Source organism: Schistocerca americana, chromosome 3, assembly GCF_021461395.2.
Source record: "Schistocerca americana isolate TAMUIC-IGC-003095 chromosome 3, iqSchAmer2.1, whole genome shotgun sequence".
Classification (NCBI taxonomy): domain Eukaryota; kingdom Metazoa; phylum Arthropoda; class Insecta; order Orthoptera; family Acrididae; genus Schistocerca; species Schistocerca americana.
The window spans coordinates 837209094-837228875 of record NC_060121.1 but is presented as its reverse complement, the minus strand read 5'-3'; the positions used below and the strand labels follow the sequence as shown (position 1 = coordinate 837228875).

The 19782-nt window shown below is 42.3% G+C and overlaps 1 protein-coding gene across 2 annotated transcripts in view; it reads right to left on the bottom strand.

The window, feature by feature from the left end:
* LOC124605472 (prolactin-releasing peptide receptor-like) overlaps positions 1–19782 on the bottom strand; it is a 271433-nt gene that overhangs the window by 40206 nt on the left and 211445 nt on the right. Inside the window, exon 2 of one of the 2 annotated variants that reach the window (XR_006978648.1) lies at positions 6442–6501. The exons of the other annotated variant lie outside the window; for it this stretch is intronic. The gene's annotated coding sequence lies outside the window, so the exon portion shown is untranslated. The remainder of the gene's footprint in view (positions 1–6441; positions 6502–19782) is intronic. 2 annotated transcript variants of the gene reach the window in all.

Genomic DNA, 19782 nt, shown 5'->3' with positions numbered 1-19782 from the left:
CGAGGCATATCCGACACCAAGGAAAACTGTAGCCTCTCAAAATTTACGTAAGCGTATGGGTCCAAAATATCAAAACCGACTCACTGAAAATATTTCGTGTCATCCCCAGTCACAAATGGGGAAAAATATGTGATAAACACGAATAATATAGGTCTGTCACTAACCACCATGTTCGTCGAAGGTGTTGGAAAGGAATATCAAGCGGCGCTTTAACTTCCCTCCCCCTCTGAAATTTGAAGTTAAATTATTATGACTGAATGATATCTAGTTATTTGAATGGAAAATTTAGGGCGAGAGATGTCACTTCCACAATATTTTTGCACAATTATCTGCCACACTTCAGGTATAAAATTAATTACTCCACCTGGAATAAAATGTCAATGCCTCCACAGACCTTAGGCGATAGTTGGCTCTGAAAATTTTTAAAATAATGAGAGGCACAACCGTATACCGTGGGGAAGCCGTCTTGGGTGCTATGACGAACTCACTCTGCAGCATTTGAATCAGTGTTCAAGCTGTGAGTCAGTTTCGATAAAGTCCGGAAATAAATCTCTTAAAATAGCGCATAAATGACAGTGGTGCAGGCTCTACTGATTTACCACGATAGAAAGTTCCCCACTAGTCACGATGAACAAAATAGTGTTCAGAGCCACAGATAAGGGAAAAGTTAAAATAACCAAAGAATTGAACGTACCTTTCCCATTCATGAAATTATATTTTTCCATAAACTATTTTAGTACACATCATCCTCTTGTATGAGATGAAATGTTACCATAATTCATCAAGTTTCATTCGGTTTTCAAGGTGGTAGCTTACAACAATACTATCCAATTTGAATATAACTGTATCGGTGAGATTGAAAACATGTCGTGCTCCAAGAGCAGATGGTTCTATGATGAATAAAAAGACTGTACCAAGATTGAATGGGAGGAGGGGATCAAGCACTCCCCATTGCCGTCTCCCCCCCCCCCCCCCGCCACCTTGCTTCCCTGTCCCGCTCCCTCCGGTTAATGCCTTTGAATCCAGTGCGTATCACACTCGTAGGAACCGCGAAGAAAAGGTTAGACTAATTACGGCACGCACAGCGGTGTTTAAGCAGTCATTATTACTGCGCTCCATACGTGAATGCGAAGAGAGTAAGTCCTGACAACAGATACCGATGGAAGCACCCTGTGCCATGCACTTCACAGTCGTTGCTGATTGTGGATGTAAGTGTAGATGCAGAACCAGACACTGGCGTCTATGCGATAATTGCGACTGTCTCCATCCACAGAATAGAAGCGATATAAACCTTCTTATTTCCTACAGCGAGAACTGCCATTTCCATAGACTTTACGGTGATTTTTAGTTTGTAGATACGACTTTTAATACAGTCTGAGGATAAAGTGGCGGAAAGCATTATACGAATGTTCGACGTTTTTGTTGAAATAGACTACAATATATACGGTGTGCACCCGTGCAAATTCGCTTTGAAATGTAAATCGTTATAATTGGCACTATAGCATCAAGAAATAGAGGAGAATAAAGTTCTAAATACGTTTAATACACGTGACGAAGGAACGAGAACACTCCAAAATGTGAAAGAATGGAATACCAGAGTTCTGCAATAACAACTGCGTGCATCGGTCACTACGTAAACAACATAAAAATTATAAAACCCCTTAAGCGGTCCAATAAAAGCAATATTTGAGGGTCATTGTATAAAATATCATTTTGAAACAATGGCAGATCAAGAAAACTGCCCTTCAGCAGCTTCCAGCTGACAGAGTCTTAAGGGTTGTGTTCAAATATCTACCAGACAAAATCCTCGCGCAAAACATCGATCAAGAACTCAAGACACTCGGATTTCAAAATGCTTCAGTGTACCAGTTTAAATCACAAGGCATAAACATGAGCAAGGAATATCACAACCGGTATACTGTGTATTGCTCCCACCAGGACCAGGCTATGAAACTATCTTCGATGTAAAACACTCCATGGATATTAGAATAACAGTAGAAACATACTGGAACGAAGAGTGTCTTTCCCAGTGCAAACGATACCAACAATTTTTTCGTACGGCTAATTATTGTTCCGTACCAGCAGTCAGCGTTGAACGTTCAGGACACCAGACTTCAGATGAATGTCAGATGCCAAAATTCAACATGCGCAAAGAACAACATCCTGTCTCCTTCAGAGGTTGCAGTGTTTTCCAAAATGCTCTCAGAATTTACAATGAATAACCGCGAACCATCAGAAACGGGACAACCCATGCAATGACAGTATCTAGACCTGTAAAACCACAAAACCCACGTGAATTTATCGGACTGCTAAGAAGAAATACAGAGCTTCCCCAACAACAAAACATACGCCCCCAGCACTAAAATGTATGGACACGAAGACACCCACAAACCCAAACCCAGGGCCAACAATCAACTCCAACATTTGCGATGCAAAAATTCTAAACATCCAGGATCGGGTTTCCAACTTCATGGCAAACAACCAACATTTCAACATACTGGAACTTATCAGGGAAACTTAAAAAAAATTTTATTAATGCGCCAGACATAACATCAAAATTACGTCCCAACTAGAGGGAATATTAAAATTTTTTGCACCTCGATATAGCTAATAGGCATGTAAAGCGCAAGACCTTACATTTTGTACGTGGAATGCAAACGGAATCACCAATCAAGAAACGAAACTTGAATATATTATAACAAGATACAAGATCAACATACTTCTTGTAACGGAAATCTATGTAAGGCGAACGCAAAGATTTAGATTAAAGAACATAACAGCTTATAGGACAGATAGGGCAAACAGGCGGGAAGGGGGCATGGCTGTGTTCTCACGAAACATACTTCCACCCAACAGATAACCCTACCCCAATTAACGAACTTAGAAGCAATAGCAGTGGGGATTGAAATAGCACTAGGAAGAATAACATTTGTTGCTGTGTATCTCAGCCCCAGTCAACAATTAATCGAAGATGGCTTATTTCATATTTTTTATCCGTATGACAAAATTCTATTGGGAGGGAGGGGGATAAGGCTAAACATGATGCCTGGAACTCATGGAGAACCAACCTCAGGCGAACAAGATTACATGAAATGAAAGAACAAGTCAAATGCATTACCCTTGACCCAGATGAACCGACTCACTTCCCGACAGCACACAACAATAGACCATATGTAAAAGACATGTATTATGATAAAGAACTTACGGATAAACCCAAGACTAATCACAGTCAATGATTTAATATCAGCCCATGATCCAGTTAAAGGTGTACTGACGAAAGCAATTGAATCACAATACCAGCAGCGAAACACACATACGAATATGGACCAATATAAAGCGGACCTCATTAATAATGTACGACCAACACTGGCATTAAACAATAAACAAGAGATAGACGAAGCCATAACCACGCACACATAAAATTCAAATAGCATATAGAAGCGCCATCATCACATGGACAAGCGAAAATCAGCAACATGAAAATTTTTCCCCCCTCCTTCAAGACCTGAAGACCTTAAAGAATACAGTGCGAAAAAGAAAGCACAAATTTCCACACCCTGCCGATCACAGAGAACTAAGACAATTATCTCGAGAACTATACCGTCTCGCTATCTAGTGGAGGATCGAAAAGTGAGAAGACAGAATGGATCACTTCCTCCTACAAAGCAAAGAGGACTGGAACATTGTAACATGCTTTCTCAAACAAAAACGACCAAAGACTGCCATGGAGTGACTAGCTGGCTTAGTCTTTGATCAGTTGATCAGTTATTTAAAGCAGAAATATTTACAGAGACTTACAAAGCGCAAAGTACTAGTAGCTGCAGCGATAACCCAGACGCTGAAAACAATAGAAAAACGCAAACAGCGGAAAACATCAGACACACATCGAGCAAACAAGCGCCTTTACTAACGACCCCGACTGAGATCCTGTGGGGCGGCGTGTGGTTATTATTGTTATTTAAATTGTTCCTATTATTTACGCTGTTGTTTGCTGTTCTCAACACTGGCTCTCTAACTACAATATTGGCAACCAGAAAGTGATTATCAAAACGTGAAGCCTGTAATTAGAATTCCTAGTGCCCACTTCATCTGAGAAATACACTTATAGCTACAGCTCATAGCTCTGAGGAGTTACGAGATTGTCTGGGATTCATAATCAAAAACGATTCTCTCTAAAATGTTCACTATATTCTGAAAGTCACAGACCAAAAAGAATCCACACAATCCAACTACCAGATCAGTTCAGAGTCTAATGCGCTGATGCAACTATAACTGTTCAAATTAAATGTTTAAGTGAATGCTCGCCATAATTTGATGATAATGTTCATCAAACGCCACGCTAAATAATGGTAGAATGTCTGTCCTGCGGTGGCACGTGAAATTACGACATACGCAAACTGAAGATAGATCATTAAAGTCATCCCAGTATTATCACTTCACTCGAAAACGATTTCATGGTTACGCGTATCCCGAGTAACTTATTACGGCATCCGAGTCTGTTTATAGCAATGATACCGACGCGACGCGACTCCCGGCACAGGTGGTGCGCTAATCAGCGTCTGGAGATAACTGGGGCCTTTTCTTTTCTTTCGCGCAGCGTTCTTATATATAAAGCCGCGGTGCGGACGGCTAAGGGAACGCCTGATGAAATCCGCTTTCCCGACTAGCCGCTGGGCTAGTAATGCACCACTTTAAGTTATCGAATAAATCATTGCTTCCTTTGCTGATGGCCGATGAAGCTCTCAATTTAAATGTGCAATCAGCACACAGGTAAGTAATGATAATAAAAGTCTGACGTGGCTAAGTCAAATATTTTAGGCGAGAGAATTAATTTAATTACACTACACGCAGTAGACGAGCTCTGAACTTGCTCTTTGGAAATACGCTATCGCCATAGTTTTATAGTTGTTCTGTTGAAACTTCTCACATCTTTATGATTATAGCGGATCTCCCTTCTACTTAAATTTAAAGATCCTAGCCTTATTTATTCGCCTACTTAATCTATCTTGCTTCCTTAATTTCTAAGACAAAAACCATAAAATCATGAATTTCAACTAAAATTTTAATTTGTGAGATCCAGAATACTGTTTCTACTAAATTATTATGAAAAAGGAATCTAAATATAAATTTTTAAGTTTCTAGCTCTTTTGTGTTGCGCCAATGATTTTTACAGAAAAACTTCCAAATTTCGAAAATGGTTAAAGTTATTGAACTGATATTCAACACATATTGATTTAGTGTTACTCCTGACATGCTAGAAACGTTTCAGGTTATTTACTTGATTTTTAAAGTATTGCGCAACATTTATGACGTCAGAGCTAGTTACAGCGGACTAGGCTGGCACACAATGGAAAGACTGATGTGAATTTTATACGGCGTGAGTAGGCTGCTTCCCTACAATCCGAAAAATAATTACGAATTTGAGCACAAAATCACCCCTGGCGCTGACGGCGTAACAGACCAACAATTAAAACAGATACCAAGAAAACCGATAGTACTAATAACACGATTTTTGAATGGATGTCTCAGGCAAGAATATTTCCCGATGCAGTCGAAAACATCTAGAATTTTACGTATATCAGAGGCGAGTAATGACTTAAAACTGCTCCAGAATCATCGTCCTATTAGCCTCCTTCCGACCTTATACAAAGTTTTCGAGCGAGTGATCCTACAAACTCTAAATCAACCACTACTTGAAAATGAGATCATTCGACCAAACAGTTACCATTTCAGACCACAATATCGGATAGATGGAGGTTTTATGCATATCCGAAAACGTCGTATATAACATGAATAGGGGGTATTACAGGCAGCAGCTTTCATAGAAATAGGCTTTTGGTAAAGCCTGGAAAGATCGCCTTATCGTAAAACAACAGAATGTAAACTGTATTTCAAATTCCTACATAAAAGTCATAGATAACTTTCTCAAAAACAGGAACTTCTTTGTAAAAATTGATAAACAACAATCAAGCATAAAATCAGTGGAACAAGAAATTCCTCAAGGATCGCTATTGTCACCGAAATTGTACATAATTTATGTTAACGACATACCTCTTTCACCGAACGTAGTATTGGTTCATTTTTCAGACAACACTGCCTTACTTGCAAGTGACAGTAGAACGACCGCTGCGATGACAAGGATACAAAGACAACTAAACGTTACAGAAGAATATGAAAACCATTTCAAATGAAATGCGGAAAAAACACATGCAACAATGCTTAGAGGAAGAGGCCGGAACAATGCGACAGATCACTGAGAAACGGAACCCACATAAATTGGACAAATCAGGTCAAATATCTTGGAGTAATGTTGGACAATAAGCTGATCTTTAAAACATATGTATACAAAAAAGAGAAAATGATACGACTCTGTACCACTTTTGGCTAGCTCTGACATGTGAATCCGAACAAAATTAATACTGTATAAAACAACAATATTACCGGTTCTATTATACAGCTGTTCTTCTTGGGGGGACAACTTGCAGTGCCAACCAGCAAATCCTGCAAAAAGCCCAAAAACGATGTTTTAGAACAATGCTCAGTCCATCGGTGGACTAGAACAAACAACGTAAATTCTGAACTCACTATGCCACACTCACACAACAAATCCAAGGAAAAACTCGACAACTTTTGGAAAAATGGACCGATCAAGAAATACAACCAGATACCTAGAATATGCTGTAACAGTCGAACCCCGAGACTGGTACGGAGTGATGGTTCCCACAGCCATCATAAGAAATTAAATAAAGAAAAACCGGTAATAATCACCATATTAGGATTAAAGGGTGGCAGTAGCCAAAATGCGCTAAAAGATCGAAATAAAGTAAAATTACGTTAAAAACTATGAACGAAGGCCATTGCGAATACGGTTTCCTTATTATACCAGACACTATAATACTAGTGTGATAGTAATATAAATATCATATCCACCATGCGGGGGCGCAGTTAATCAACGAAGTAGATCGAATCCATCGGATTAGCTTACTAATTGAACTATTCTAATAGCTATGTTATTACAGAATTCGCCAGATAGGGCTACAGTTAAATGACGAAGTAAGAGGAATCCATTGGATTAGATTATCAATTAATAGGGATACAATTACGTAACAAAATAGGTGGAATTCATCAGTTCCCTGTGTTTCATGTATACATGTTATTGATCGCTGTTAGAAATTAATTCTCGAAACTGTTACAGAAATTATGGGAAATGTTGCCACACAACTATTAAAACTGAAATGTTAAACACGTGGTTTTGCCAGCTTGAACTAACTTGTATGCTGAATACTTTAGACCGAATTCGAAGCTTTATTTCGGGTGTTGTTCACTTAGTGCATCAAGCGTAGGGCCACGAAATAAACAAAAGTAACATGATAGATTCGTTTACTCCAGCGCAAGATATCCCGTTTGAGAAAAGTGAGAGCATGGTAATAAAGTTATTTGTGAGATTTTAAGAACTGATCGATTTCAGCAAAGTTTATTCCACTACTGACAGGGCGCTAGATTTTTAGATAATCACTAAATAAGTTTCTCCAAGCCTTCACAATGTTGCATATCTATTAGGATAAGTATTATTTGTAACACGATTTTAAAAAGGCCCAGAAAGTATAAAATAATTTCTCCCAACCCCATTCAGATTTCTGTCCGCATATCGAAAATTTTTTCATGTGATTTTATAATATGTATGATAATACTTGTAAAAATAAAAAGAAAGACGTGGGTACATGTAACATATAACTAATGCATGAACAGTTCACCTACGCCCCAAACATGAGGTTAGGAATCTGTATGGGGCTACGATAATGTTTCCTATTTTCAGATCGTTTGTAAATCTCTTGTATTAACAAGTTTTTTATTTAAATAATTATTTTCTGTTGTACAATCTTGAGTGTGTGAAATTTTTCGATCAGTTTCGAACATTTTGATGACATTACAATACAGACATTTGGTAAAAATTGGTGTGTAATTTCTGTTCATCTGAGTCAACCTATGTATGTACATGACCTATAGCGAAGAGAGAGTGAAGGTAAAACTAAAGAGATTCGAAGTCACCCGTAGGCTTACCAGCAATCTTTCTCACTGCACAACATTCGCGACTGAAACAGGAAAACGGGGAAATGTCAGTGGTCCACAAACTACCCTCCGCCACAAACCATACACGAAAGCGAATTATTATTTCATTCTCATCCGGTGATGAAAGTTTCAAGTCTCTAGCTCATCTGGAAGTTAGTTTAGAATCAGACAGAGGGAAAAAGACAGTACCCTTCACGCTCCACCAACACCAGACAGGAACGCGAGTTAATAATAATGCATTGTCATCCAGTTTTGAGCTATGTTCAAAGTTTCAGGTCTCTATTTCATCAGGGAGTTGATTAGAAATCAACTGTGTGGAACTCCCTGTCTCCCGGCAGTTACTTTCGTAGAAGTATGAAAATACTTGTTTATCTCCAACGTCTTTCTTCTCCGGAAGTATCGTCTGCCGCCGAGACACGGTAATGAAGTTTCACGTTACCTGAAGTGGTAGCCCGTAGCTACCAGGGATAAAGAACGGTGTGCGAGAAGTAACCGCCACAGAAGAATAACTGTTGTTTCCATAGCGGGCGCGCGGTGTGACAGTTAATAACCATATATTCATTCCACGGTTACAACTGCCACAGAAATGTAGCTTTATATTCATATGCTGACGGTTATTTCCATAGTCGCACGAATTCCTTATGGTAACTCTAAGTAGTTAGATAGAACGAAACCGAAGTAATATACTCGCAAACAAAGTTGACACTCGACGCGGTGGCTAGTGTGAGCGACTGTAAATGGGAAGTGCCTTTACGGTTGCTCCCATCAGCCACCGCGCCGAGTGTCCACTCTGCGCATGTAGTACACACTTCTATAAGCAGATGGCGCGTAGGCAGACAGTTACTTCCATGAGCTATAGAATGCCAATAGTCAGTCCCTCTGCTCTGTTCGTTTATCCGTTGTCGAGTCTCAGATGATGTGAAAGGGTAGTACGCATTTCGGTGAACAGCAGGCGCCACGCACTATTGGCAGTTATTACAATTATTACAATAACTGCTAGTATCACACGAGCGGTTATCACAGTAACTGCTGCTTTTTAGTAACTGGTTATTTCTATCAGTTAAGTTATTTTTTGCCACCCCTAGTTCCGACCGCCGCCCACAAGGCAGTACGAGGAGCGATCTATGATCGTGGAACGCCCGATCAGCGTGTAGCCAGTCCCTCCTGTCGTTATTGCCAGTGGATGAATCCTGGTGATGTTTCTGCGTCTTTATTCAAAGCAGCTCATCATTTAGCCTCACGAGTTTCAGAGGACCCCGTTCCAGACTTCCTACCTCCTATTGGGAATCTTTCCACACCTCAGGCAGCGACGCTATCCATTCGACTATGGAAGCGGTTACATATTAGTGAATGAGATACCAGAAGCAGCACATGACTGACGCTATTTGAGCAACAAAATAACCGATCGATGGACGAAGTAAAGAGGATATAAAATGTATACTCGCTATAGCAAGCAAAGTGTTTCTGAAAAGAGGAATTTGTTGATTCCTGATAAAAATTTAAGAGTTAGGAAGACTTTATCTGAAGGTGTTTGTATGAAGTTAAGCCTTGTACATAAATCAAACGTGGACGATAGGCAGTCAAAGAGGAAGAGATTAGAAGGATTTGGTTTGGCCCTACAGAAGAATCCTAAAGCCTAGGCGCGTAGATAGCGTAACGAGTGAGGAGGTGCTTAATCGAATTCGGGTGCAAACAAAATTATGGTGCAACTTGACTAAAAGAAGTGATAGATTAGCAGAACATATTCTGAGGCATCAAGGAAGTGTTAGTTTGGTATAGGTTGCAAAGGGTGAGCAAGAGACAAGCAAAGGTTTAAGAGGACGTAATCTGGAGAAGGTACGCAGAGGTGAAGAGCCATGCAAAAGTTAGAGAATCATGGAGAGCTGCATCAAACCAGCGTTTGGACTGAAGATCATGACAGCTTCCTTTTCTCGTGTTAGCAGGAAGTGTAGATTCTCGATGAATATATCCTCAGCTCGGTTTTCTATTTGCATGCCTTGACAGAAATACGCTGTTTGCTGAATTTATACAATTTCTAGCAGTGTCGATCTGCAGTATGGACTCATACAGACCTGTCGTGGCCGATCACACGCTATGAGCAAATATCCATATCCCAATGTTAACTAGCCGGCCGTGGTGGCCGAGCGGTTCTAGGCGCTTCAGTACGAAACCATGCGGCTGCTCCGGTCACAGGTTCGAATCCTGCGTCGGGCATGGATGTGTGTGATGTCCTTAGGTTAGTTAGGTTTAAGTAGTTCTAAGTTTAGGGGACTGATGACCTCAGCTGTTAAGTCCGATAGTGCTTAGAGCAATTTGAACCATTTTTCCAATGTTAATATGAAGTAGCCACAGTAGTAAGCTGTTCTGCTAATATTTTCGATGTAGGGACCGTTATGTGCGATTGATAGTTTACTTTGCCTGAGGAAATATCCCTTGCCACGCACTTCATTGTGGAAAAACTGTAAGGCTATGTTAATGACGTGGCGGCCATTTTGGAAACAGCCATCTGGGATGCGGGTCGTAATTTTCAAACAAATATCAAACAGACGGACGACTACAGTCATTCGTACCCTTCATTTAGACGTAGCTTTGCAGCTGCGGACGAAGCGTGGCGATCAACACTAGAGGGATAACGAATTTAATAGACGAAAGGAGAAAATAAAAAAAAATACAGAAAATAAAGCAGGCGAGGGGGAATAAAATCGTGTACAAAATGGGACTGGCAGAAAGTGAGTATGCCAAGCAGGAATAGCTAGAGGACAAATGCAGTGCTATATAAGCATGAATATATAGGAGATAGCTGGACACCGCATTAAGGAAATTTACGGAGACTTTTGGAGAAACGAAAGGCGACTATATGGGTATTATGATCTCAGATGGGAAACCAATATGAAGTAAAAAAGGAAAAATTGAAAAGTGGAACAAGTATGTAAAGTGGCTCTACAAGGGAAATGAACAATAAGATAATTGTATAGAAACTGAGGGGGAAGTAAATTGGATGGGATATATCCTCACTGGGAGAAGTATTTGACTAAGTAATGAAGGTCAGAGGTCGAAATAATGTCAAGTTGATTCCATATTTTTAGATTTCCAGAAGGCTTTTGACACCGTTGCTCACAAAATATTTTCAATCAAACTGCGTGCATATGGAGTATCGTCCCAGTTGTGTGACTGGATTCGTGATTTCGTGTCAGAAATGTCGCAGTTCTTCGCAACCGACAGAAACTCATCGTGTAAAACAAAAGTAATATCTGATGTTCCCCAAGGAAGTGTTATAAGCTCTCTGCTGCTCCTGATGCACACGGGCTAGCCACGTCAATGTGACCACCTGTCAAAAGCGTGAATAAGCATCTTCTGCAGCTTTGAGCGCTGCGAGACGTGCAAGAAGGGAGCCAACGACGTTAGTGAGTCGGAAGGTACAGACAGGTATGTGGAGCCATGGTGGCTCCAATGCCGTGGTCAGCTGCGCTAGGTTTCTCGGTTGACGATCCATGGCTCGAACAGCCCGATCGAGGTGGTCCCAAAGGTTCCCGATTGGGTTTTAATGCTGGGAGTTTGGTAGCCGTAGGAGTACGATAAACTCATCCTCGTGCTCCTCGAACCACGTGCGTACAATGTAAGTTGTATGACGCGTTGCATTGTTCTGTTGGTAGAAGCCACAGTCCAGAGGAAAAAGAAACTGCATGTGGGGGTGGACATAGTCCCCAAAAGAGAAATGCATAGTTGTTCTGGTCCATTACGCCTTCCAAAATGACGAGGTCTCCCAGGGTATGCCACGAAAACATTGCTCAGACCATAACACTACCTGTTTGCTTTCAGTGCTTCAAGCCGTACACGCCAACGGCCTTCTGTCCAAGGGAGCATCCAACGTGATTCATCCGAATATGAAACCGTCGCCGCACAGTGGACATCCAGCTGAAATACTGCGAGGTTCCAGCCTTCGTCGGTAATGAACAGTAGTCAGCATTGGTGCACAAACCAGGCTCCTGTTGCGGAGGCCCATACGCAGCAACGTTCGCTGAACGATCTTTCCAGAGACACTGCTTGCAGCCCCTTGCATCATCTGGGTGGTCATTTACACAACAGTTGCACGTCCGTTCACCGGAACATATTCCTGCAGCCGTCGTTCGCCCATTCAACGATTAAGGTGACAATCTGAGCAGCACACTGAGATTGTTCGCAGATGTTGCTATCATTTACCGTCTTCTAAAGTTATCAGACGATCGAAAACAATTTCAAGGTGATTTACACAAGATATCTGTATGATGCGAAAAGTGGCAATTGACTCAAAACAATGAAAAATGTGAAGTCTGTCACATAATTATTAAAATAAATTCGCTGAATTTCGGTTACGCGATAAATTGCACAGATATGGAATCTTGGAATTCAACTGTACTTAGGGTTACAGTTACGAATGACTTAAATGCAACGATCGCATAGATAATGTTGTGGGGAAAGCGATCCAATGACTGCGATTTATTGGCAGAACAAGTAAAATTATAAAATGCAACAGGTCTACTGAGAATACTGTGTACACCACGCTTGTATGTCCTCTTGTGGGGTGTTGCTGCTGACGCGTATTAGATGGAACTGACGGTGGATATCGAAAAAGTTCATATAAAGGCAGCTTGTTTTTACCATCGTGAAATAGGGAGAGAGTGCTACGAATATGATACGCGTATTGGGGTGGTAATCGTTGAAAGAATGGTGTTTCTCGCTTCAACAGGATCTTTTCATGAAATATCGATTACCAAATTTCTCCTCAGAGTGTGGAGATATTTTGTTGGCGTTCACCTACATAGGGAGAAATGGTCATCATAGTAAAATAAGAGAAATCAGACTTCGCACGGGAAGATTTACTTGCTAGTTTCTCCCGCGCTGTTCGAGAGTAGTATGGCATAGGAACTTAATTGTGAATAGCAGAGTAATCATGTAGGTGTAGAGAGGACGTAGATTGTAGAGAGATGGAAATACTGTCGTCGATAAGTGCACCTTAAACTGAAATTTACAACTGTACCAATAACCGTGCCTTGCATGTATCATAAATTTTTTAAAAATATTTTCACAAAAAAGTCTTTTTTTCTTTTTTGAAAGTGCTATTTTGTCCGCGGTCACATCAGAGATCGAGCTTTCCTCTTTGTCTCTGACAGAAGCAAACCAAGCAGCGACCATGTTTACCTAATTGTTTACGAAGCTACCACTACGTAATTTATGTTTTTAGTAATTATACTTGCGTGTTACAAAAATATAGGGGTTGGACGGAAAGTTATCAAGTAAAACAGAAGTGTTTTCTGGAGCTCCGCAAGGTGGTGTTACAGGCCTTTTGCTGTTCCTTATCTATATAAACGGTTTGGGAGACAATCTGAGCAGCCGTCTTAGGTTGTTTGCAGATGGTGCTGTCGTTTATCTACTAATAAAGTCATCAGAAGATCAAAACAAATTGCAAAACGATTTAGAAAAGATATCTGCTTGGAGCAAAAATTGGCAGTTGACCCTAAATAATGAAAAGTGTGAGGTCATCCACACGAGTGCTAAAAGGAATCGGTTAAACTTCGGCTACAGGATATATCAGTCAAATCTAAAGGCCGTAAATTCAACCAAATACCTCGGAATTACAATTAGGAACAACTTACATTGGAAGGAATACATAGAAAGTGGTTTTAATGAAAGCAAGCTTTCTATACCCTCAGCGGTCCTCTTTGCCTTGTTATAAATATACGAAGGAATTTTGCATGAATGGCCCAGCCACCTGTCGGAGCTGCGCACTACACGCGTTAGTTCCGCTCACCAGCCTAAAGAGAGCCAGCCAGTGCACGGAGGGCCGGCCTGCAGCGATGACGCGAGAGAGTGGCGGGCGGCCCCACAGTGGGGTCACGAGGCGCTCTGGAGGCGGCGATAGCGCCTTCCGGCGTCGTCGCGGTGATGCACGACCCGCCGGGGCGCCGTCTCCCGGCCTTCCGCAGACCAGATAACGCCGCGAGGCCGGCCAATCCTCCTCTGCTCTCGCCGCTACCGCAATTTAGCCTCAGCTGCTCCGGGAGCTATTCTGGCGCATAAAAGTTCCTTTATAGCCCATTTTATTTCACCCACTACTTTTAGTAAATTCCACGTATATCATATGGTTAACGAACCCTGCTAACGCAGGTGTTGTTGGCATGTATAGAGCGCCTTTGCGCTGGAGGTCAGAGCTGCAATGCCCACCGTTGAAGTCACACGAGTTGCTTATGGGTGGCCGAGGAAAACACTCCAATACCACCTCGCTCAGAACCGGTACGAAAGGGCTGCAGAGGTTGGCACAAAGGGCGTCAGTGAAAACATCCCTTTGCCTGGGGCGTTCATTCCCACACATTTCGCTGTCGAAAAGAGAAGTTCGCAGGGTGAAGGGCAACAAGAGGACGTTCTTCACAACCTTTGACATTTCTCTGGGATTGTGCCTGCAGGTGGGCTGTGCTGCTACTCTTCGCCACTGCAATCTTGCTCTTGTGCCTGATAGTAGGCCATCCGGAATTGGCGATTGCCATAGGGGCTGACGGTCTGCAAGCGCCTAGGCGAGAGGAGGAGGAAGAAATTAGTGTTTAACATCGCGTCGACAACGAGGTCATTAGAGACGGAGCACAAGCTCCCATTAGGGAAAGATGGGGAAGGAAATCGACCGGCCCTTTCAAAGGAACCATCCCGGCGTTTGCCTGCAGCGATTTAGGGAAGTCGCGGAAAACCTACATCTGGATGACCAGACGCGGGATTGAAGCGTCGTCCTCCCGAATGCGCTAGTCAATCGGTAAGCCTAGGACTAGGACGTCGTCACGGGTTCTGTCCACACAGCCACATTTTTAAAATTCTCAATGTAGTTGGGTGGCAGCCACTCAGGGTTTTGTCTAACTAGGATGTCTTATAGCGACCGCGACCCTTTGCAGTTTTACTCACCACGCATGCGTGCCCCATCCCCCTCCCCGCTCCCCCCATGATCACTCCACAGGGGGACACAACATAGCCCAGAAAAAGCATAAGCACCCATAGATGCTTAGCATCGCCTTCAAATTTCGTCAAACGATTTTGAACGGTACCTAGCAGTTCCGACGCATACGCAAGAGTAAATAGTGCAGTCGCGCTGCCTTTCAAGTGGGTGCGTTCACTTCCGATGAGGATGCAGTGCCACAATCTCCTTAGACCGCGTCCTACGTAAGCGACAGAAGCGACCGACAGCGCGAGTCAGCTTCAGGGGACAAAACACAACCGTAGGTCTAATTACATAAGTGTCCTACGTGAGCGACATCTGTGTCGCTGCCTGTGTCCCGCTGCAACTGGCGACGTTTGAATTCAAACGTGTCTGAATCTTGTCGCTATAGCACGCACGACGCAAAGCAACAGCCACGATCTTCTCGGCAAAGCAGTGGAGCGGACGCGACGTCAGATATGGAATACTTATCATCCGAATTTAAGAAATCTATTAGGTGAAAAAAATTGATTCTTCCGCATCTTATAGCTTGATATCTTTAAACGATAAAGGTATGAATTCATTTTCCCTAATAGCCATAGTTACTGTGCTGCACGAAATTAAGTACGAGGGCAGTTCAATAAGTAATGCAACACATTTTTTTTCTCGGCCAATTTTGGTTGAAAAATCCGGAAATTTCTTGTGGAATATTTTCAAACATTCCCGCTTCGTCTCGTTTAGTTTCATTGACTTCCGACAGGTGGCAGCGCTGTACGGAGCTGTTAAAATGGCGTCTGTAACGGATGTGCGTTGCAAACAACGGGCAGTGATCGAGTTTCTTTTGGCGGAAAACCAGGGCATCTCAGATATTCATAGGCGCTTGCAGAATGTCTACGGTGATCTGGCAGTGGACAAAAGCACGGTGACTCGTTGGGCGAAGCGTGTGTCATTATCGCCGCAAGGTCAAGCAAGACTGTCTGATCTCCCGTGTGCGGGCCGGCCGTGCACAGCTGTGACTCCTGTAATGGCGGAGCGTGCGAACACACTCGTTCGAGATGATCGACGGATCACCATCAAACAACTCAGTGCTCAACTTGACATCTCTGTTGGTAGTGCTGTCACAATTGTTCACCAGTTGGGATATTCAAAGGTTTGTTCCCGCTGGGTCCCTCGTTGTCTAACCGAACACAATAAAGAGCAAAGGAGAACCATCTGTGCGGAATTGCTTGCTCGTCATGTGGCTGAGGGTGACAATTTCTTGTCAAAGATTGTTACAGGCGATGAAACATGGGTTCATCACTTCGACCCTGAAACAAAACGGCAATCAATGGAGTGGCGCCACACCCACTCCCCTACCAAGAAAAAGTTTAAAGCCATACCCTCAGCCGGTAAAGTCATGGTTACAGTCTTCTGGGACGCTGAAGGGGTTATTCTGTTCGATGTCCTTCCCCATGGTCAAACGATCAACTCTGAAGTGTATTGTGCTACTCTTCAGAAATTGAAGAAACGACTTCAGCGTGTTCGTAGGCACAAAAATCTGAACGAACTTCTCCTTCTTCATGACAACGCAAGACCTCACACAAGTCTTCGCACCCGAGAGGATCTCACAAAACTTCAGTGGACTGTTTTTCCTCATGCACCCTACAGCCCCGATCTCGCACCGTCGGATTTCCATATGTTTGGCCCAATGAAGGACGCAATCCGTGGGAGGCACTACGAGGATGATGATGAAGTTATTGATGCAGTACGACGTTGGCTCCGACATCGACCAGTGGAATGGTACCGTGCAGGCATACAGGCCCTCATTTCAAGGTGCCGTAAGGCCGTAGCATTGAATGGAGATTACGTTGAAATATAGTGTTGTGTAGCTAAAAGATTGGGGAATAAGCTGGTGTATTTCAATGCTGAATAAAACAACCCCTGTTTCAGAAAAAAAATGTGTTGTATTACTTATTGAACTGCCCTCGTACATGGCTCCACGAAATTTTTAAGAATTTACAGAGGTAAAATCTCATTGCGTGGACCTTCGGTATAGTTCATTTGAGGTCATACATTATTGCGCATGAAATGTAACCAATATATCTAAACTGTATTTAGAGCTGCCACCGGAATGATATCTCTTTTCATTCTGGAGATATTTGTTGTTATATCCGCGGACGGGTGTGCTCGCGGCGCAGTCGAACCTTTCCTGCGCTTCGGGAATCAAGTGGTTGTAAAAATCACCGTCCCTCATAAACGGTTCAAGATACCGAAACGATGATTTTTGGAAATGACAGCACGCAGAAAGGACTATTTTACAGTGATATTAACACTCGGTACGTTTTTGTAAACGCGTGAACAGAGCCAAAACCAGACTCTGTACAAATTACATCATGAGGTTTTTGCGAATTTTCATTGCAAAACAAAGGGAGAGAAACAGGTAAACAGGGTATCAAAGTGACCAGCATGAGGTCTAGTTTTGTATGAAAATATTTAACTGCTAGAAAGTAATCAGGATAATTAACGAAAGCTGAGGAAAAATTGAAATATTTCACTAAAAGCTGCTGCCAAGCTATGTAAATAAAGTGTCAAAAATTTCATGTGTTCAAGGCCTAGCTATTTTGCACATAAAAAGATACATTGGTGTGGTATTTAAATGTCAAAAATGCTTCCTTCGTACCAAGTACGTTAGGAAGGCAAACGAGGAGCCAGTAAGATCATGCTTTCTGAATAAAACTTGAAAATAAAAAAAAAAATGAAAGAAATCAGTCAAATATTTTATGAAAATATTCGTGTAAAAGAAATAAGTAGATCGGAGAAACGTTCTACGTTCCTTTGAATGATGCTCGAAATCATGAACGGAAAATGAGGCGCACCAAACGTTTCCCTAACATTTTTTCCCCCGTACCTTTAGACAAATCATTACACAAAATTTTTGACTTTCTTTCCAAAGCCGTCCGGTGTGCCCGAGCGGTTCTAGGCGCTTCAGTCTGGAACCGCGCGACCGCTACGGTCGCAATTTCGAATCCTGCCTCGGGCATGGATGTGTGTGATGTCCTTAGGTTTAAGAAGTTTTAAGTTCTAGGGGACTGATGATCTCAGATGTTAAGTCCCATAGTGCTCAGAGCCATTTGAACCATTTTTTTCTTCCCAAAAGTTTGTATGCTTCACTTTTACAGACTATTTACATCAACTGAAACGTTTGGCCTTACCACTGATTGCTGATGAACTACATTCGCAACATCAAATAGCTGTAAAATATCATTGTTCATTGTAATTTATAAGGAATTAAAAGTGTGTGTTATACTGGGATAGTTGTCTATACACTTAAAGATCAAGCATTTGGCAAGACCTTAAAAATGTACTAAATACTTAGAGATGCAGTGTAAACAGTAGACATAAAACTTAATATAGAGAACTGTAACTGAGTCAGTTAAAATATAAGATTTACCCAGGATCGAACCCAGGACGTTTTTTCATTCATCTGCTTGGGGCGGACGTCGTAATAAGACAACAAGACACCCGTTTAAGTTCGTCGTTGATCGATTAACTCAGCTATTTTATTACTGAGGGCAGCTAAACCTCTGACCGAACACGCCGAGCTACCGTGCCAACCAAGACCACAGGTAACTATTGTTGCTAATGGTCCATCTGCATGCTTATGTTGACATTTAGGGTATTTAGGCATCATTCTTCCACATTTATTGGCTGTTAGAAGTTCTTGATCAAGGTTATTGATCACATAAAAAACATTTCTATTTATTTTATTAATGAGATTGTGGAATGTTCATCGTTCATTGACTGGTATTCGAAGAATTTGTCTGGTGATCTTCGTAGTTGATGGTATTTATGAAATTCTCCATGGAGATCCCTCCCTTTGTCAATTTCATGCACAGCCTTCCTTTTCGCTTTATGTTCTTAAGTAAACATAATTTTGTAGCCATACGCTCCAGCTACAGTATTCTACAGTTTAGGGGCGCTGTTTTATAGAAACAGCTGGTTGGCTCTACGCAGCCATCCTGTAGCGCGATACAGTTGCTCGCACGCAGGACACGCGAGCTTTTCGCCCGATGCTGCTGCTTGTCGCTGGAGTGTCGCGTATCCAGACGTCGCTCGCTGTCGGTCGCTTCCTGTCGCTCAGGTAGAACACGACCTGCGAGAAGGCTTCAAACGCACAAGAGTGTCAGAAGTCTCAAAGGTTGTGAAGATCGCCTTTCTGTTGCTCATCACACTGCGAATTGTCGTTTTCGGCCACGAAATGCGTGAGAATAAACGCCCCAAAGAAAGGGGAGGGGGGGGGTCACTGACGCACTTTATGCCATCTCCTGCTGTCTGTTCGTGTCGATTCTGCGCTGCAGTGCGTCTGAAATGTTTTCCATAGCCACTCATATGAGAACCGCGTTATTTCAACACTGGGCGTCGCGGTTCTGACACTGCGTCAAAAGGAAGGATGAAATGTGAGTAACAGGGCGTGTGACCACCTTCGCATCGTGCGACACGTTCGCGGTGGTATTGGTTGGAATTTGGGTGAAATTTGTTTCCTATGTGATATCAATAACCCAACTAAAACGTCACATGAACTTCTGAGTTGCGGTCTTTTCTCCGCAAGTGTTGACACCTTGCTGTTTGAAGCGTCGTCGAGCCCGATGATGACGTCATAGGGCGTCACCCTTTTCCACTATTACACTGTATACACCTTTGAGCCAAATTTCAAACTTATGCGTCGCAACAGGTGGGAATTATGGCGTTTCAAAAATGTGTTCCTTTAATAATGATGCTCATTGTATTTAGATCTCTTC